This window comes from Schistocerca cancellata, chromosome 3 (genome assembly GCF_023864275.1).
Source record: "Schistocerca cancellata isolate TAMUIC-IGC-003103 chromosome 3, iqSchCanc2.1, whole genome shotgun sequence".
NCBI lineage: Eukaryota > Metazoa > Arthropoda > Insecta > Orthoptera > Acrididae > Schistocerca > Schistocerca cancellata.
In genome coordinates this window covers 570,912,572-570,916,966 of record NC_064628.1, presented here as the reverse complement: position 1 = coordinate 570,916,966, position 4,395 = coordinate 570,912,572, and the positions used below count along the sequence as shown (strand labels likewise).

Genomic DNA, 4,395 nt, shown 5'->3' with positions numbered 1-4,395 from the left:
TTTTTCAGGCATGGAGCAATGCCGGGCGACATGGTTGATGCCCTGGCATCGGCAGCACTGAACACGGCCTCTCTTGGCGCGCAAGTCTTCTGTGGTCACCGAGACGTTGGCGAGTCGGGTGAGCTGGTAGAGCTTCCTGTTCTCGATTGTATCTGTTGCGATGACTAGGAACAGGGGCATGTAGTCACGTGATTTGGGCTGCTTCATCTTGACCACTGTTCTGACACTGAGCTCTTCAAGTTCTTCTTTAATGTGATCCGGCTCCATGTTGAAGGGCAGATGGCGGATGACGATCTTCAGGACGCGGTCTGGTGTGGTGGCGTGAGTGAAAAAAGGGATTGCCCTTTCATACGCCTCCTGCGTCACACGTCGGTGGTCGTCTGCTGAGCGCAGTGTAATCTTGTACATGTCTCTTCCGGCGACCTTCACATTGTAGACTGCAAAAATGTGGAACTCTTCACGATTCTGCGTGTCATCCTTGCGCAGGGGCCATGCTAATCTTCTCTGTATCGTTATAATTTTAGTATATGTACCGCCGAAGCGAGTACGTTACGTGAGTGGGATAGCCTGTGACATATTGTACGCTAGCGTAGCATTCTTTTGTCAAGATTGTGAGAGGGATGCCATTAGACATAGCCTTGGAAAGGTGTGTAATTAATTGATTTGTTTAAATGTTTTGAATAGAGTTACTTAGTGAAACCTTGCATTATGATTTGTAATAAGCTTGCCTGGTATTTTATCCCATCCCTTTAATACATTTTCAGTTACTTAAATATTATTCGTGGTGCAGAGCTGCGCTACGAACGAACGAGCCGCTGCCGCGGCGCATTCAAATTGCATTAAATGAAATCTATCATACCGCAAAGAAGCTGGCAGGTAATAGTGAAGTAAAATTATTTCTTTCAGCTTTCGTAATTGCAGAGCAGAGCAGCAGATTTTATGATGGGTTTGACAGGTTGACACGGGCTGCTGATAATATATTACTAACAGTGTAAAAAGATAATTTACCTTCATAACACACAAGAAATCTTGCTGTGCGTAGTTCTGGTCTGGCAAACCTTATAGTAAAAACATCTTTTTCTCCGATAATAGGCATATGTTCTCGTGTTAGTCGTGGTACTTATTAGTGTTTTACTTTTAACAAGAATCCACTGCAAAATTTTGATGTTTAACAATCATTGCTTACTGTGACATCAGTATTGATAACAAAGTAATTTTCATTAACCTTTTCAATAACTATAAAGTAAGGAAGATATGTTGAACTTTATAGTGAGTTACAGCAACGAAAAAATGTTCCTTTAATAGAAAGCCAGATCCAGAAGAATAAGAACATAATATATTTTGTTTTGTTAAAGATTAATGATCCAAAGAAAGTCACAGCACAGCATCACTAAAAGGTATTTCAGGGCTCTTTTCGTAGTAACATATTTTATTTCATATATTAGTTGTTACACGAGTAATAATAAAACAAAGCAAATAATAATAGAGCCAGCGAAGCTGTCGCCCAGAAACGGGTGGCCAAATTTGCAGTGGCCACGATAATAATAATTGTTTTATGTGTTTTCTTTCATTGTCTATTGTTATATACATGTATGTATTTAGTGATAAATGTATGTATGCGTCTCATGATTAATGCCATGTATTAATGAATGTACAAACATTCTTTCACGAAAAAACGCACCACTGCAAGCGAGTCAGAGGAAAAGATCCTGATAGTACTGAGAAACTGTAACGACTACATAATCCGGGGGCAGCCGAACACCGAAATCAGATAAACTAAAGGTAAGACTACAGTGTAGTTGTCCTTTTTGTAGAAGCTTAACTCCAGTGAAGTGATCTCATATCGCTAGTGGTGTGCGTAGTTTGACGTTAGTATTTATGGCAGGGCAAAGTTGAGTGTAGATAGTAATTTTTAGTGTGCAGTGTATTGTAGATAAATTACCATATTTTGTGTGCAAGTGGCAAAACTGTCAGATCCTGTGTTCCAGTAGGTAATTTATGAATATGGTTAAATTGCGTAGTCAACGTACGAGCAATATGGATACTGAGGAACAGCCATTAGTTAGTGCAGGAAATATAGAAACGGATGCATTAAGCAGTACAAGTACTCTCTTTGAGGATATACCATGCGAAAATGCGGGAGCGGGGGCACAGGAAGTGGTGCCACCGCCCACCAGTGCTCAAGGAGATGTATATAAAGAAATTGCACCACCCCCTAAAAAGCAGGAACCAGAGAGTGGTAATCTGCCTGGTGGGTATTCACATCAGGCGATATTAGAGCGCGTGCTGGATTACCAGTCAAAATTTGCGCAACAACAAGCTGAAAAGGACGAAAAAATTGAGATCTTTCTCGCACAGCAAGCTGAGCGAGATCGCCAGCTAGAGGTAAAGTTTCTTGCCCAGCAAGCCGAGCGGGATCGCCAGCAAGCTGAGCGGGATCAGCAACTTGTGCAATCGGTAGAAATTATGAAATAAGAGATTGCCTGTATGAAACAGAGTTATTAGTCAATACCTAAGGCCGTGCAGGAGTTGACTGTACAGGTCAACAACCTGCAAATAGCAAACACTAACGTTGTAGACGAGATAGGTGTCTTGGCCAACCGATTAGAAAAGCTAGAAATAGATTCCACACAGCTTGTAGAGCAGAAGTGGAACGAACAAGCGACTAAAATTGAAACCGAATTCAGCTCATTGCTAGAAGCGAAGGAGAGCGAGATCGACAAAAATATTAATTCTAAGGTATAAACTGCCATGGCAGATAGAGATTCCGAATCGTTCAGTACCGCAGTAAAAAGTCAAGTACAGAACGACGTGCAAACCATTAAACAAATACTCAATGAGGATATTCCGCAGTGGCAAGTGAATATTAGCAAACGGATATCCGAATTGGAAAAGGGTTTAGCACATAGCAGCATACATCTTGAACGTGAAACTATGTCGCCAACAGCCAATGTTTTTAGAAACGCACAAACTTATACGCGACGCAACAATGGTGAATCTTTAGGCGATAATGCGAAGAGCTGTAGCTTCGGTTCGGAGCACACAGCCTATGTCCCAGGAGCAAACCAGTATAGTCCAAAAATAATGGTTGAAGAAAGTTTGATCAAAAACAGGCAGTTTCAAACTTTACTACTGAACGGAAGTCAGTACACCCAGTAGTATTCATAAAAAGCTTTAAAAATATCTTGCCTAGTGTGTGGAATGCAGCACAGAAAATTCAATACGTAATGTCATACATTCAGGGTGATGCAGCGTTGTGGGCTACGGAAGTAGCAGACAGCTGCATGATGGATGAACAGTTCGAAAGGGCGTTTTTGTCGAAATACTGGTCGCCTTGTATACAACAGCGGCTAAGAAAAGAAGTATACAATCCCGAACCATACTCACCCCGTCTTGGGAATCTGAGACGGTATTTCGAGAAGTATATAAACACGACGCGCTACTGGGACGAGCCTATCTCACCAAGAGACATAATAAGACTCCTAAAATCACATTTACCCATTCATATCAAAGAGAAACTAATACACGTACCAGAGAACGACATGGAACATGTCCTGTCTGTTCTAGATTAAATAGACTTAATCCAGGAAGTCGCAAAAGCAGCGTGTGATCTCTCACGGAACAATGGATCAGGGTGTAAAGATGACAGAAATAATAGTGCACAAAACCGCAACCATGGAAATGGTGGGGGCGGTAACAAGCGGCAAGAGCACTCGCAAAATGGTAATAATGGTAGAAGTCAGAACGGGTATGGGCAGCCGTCCCATAATAAAAGGCATCGATTTGACGACCGGTACGATTCCGGACTGCCAGGGACCAACCGCTGGAAAAATGCGCGAGGTCAGTAGCATAGCAATTACAGCGACAGTAATCGTAATTGGAATCAGAATCAGCGACCAAGCCCAGAACGGCAAGGTAATGACCGGTACGATAACAACAGACCACCACTGCAAAACGCGCCTATTGCGCAGTCGTGGCGGCCTACAAATCAAATCGTACACATAGTAGAGGTCGCGGACAATAGCCGCCCAAGTACCTCGCAAGCAAGCCAACCAACAAACTAGAATCGTCCACGATATGCTCTCCATCGCTGGCCGAGGGGTGGAGTGAGAGCAACACGAATGACAATAATATGCTTGGAATACGTATGCTGCGATACAACAACGGTATCAGTATGGATAAAGATCTACTGACCGAACCGCATGAATGTAAGAAAGATAGCAACGAAAATGTGCAAGCCATAATAGAAGCGAAAATCAATGATGTTGCAGTGAATATAATCATCGACACAGGTGCCTCAGTGACTGTAATGAGTACAGAATTGTTTAAAGCGCTAGGGACGGGACGTAGCATACCGATTTTCCCGGTTAATAACTGCAGGGTGTCTGGAGCTAT

The 4,395-nt window shown here is 42.6% G+C and overlaps 1 non-coding gene across 1 annotated transcript; it reads right to left on the bottom strand.

Moving 5' to 3' along the window:
* Positions 1-441: 441 nt before the first annotated feature.
* On the bottom strand, positions 442-548 carry LOC126178662 (U6 spliceosomal RNA). The gene has a single exon (XR_007536546.1). It is a non-coding gene; the product is annotated as a U6 spliceosomal RNA (small nuclear RNA).
* Positions 549-4,395: the final 3,847 nt, after the last annotated feature.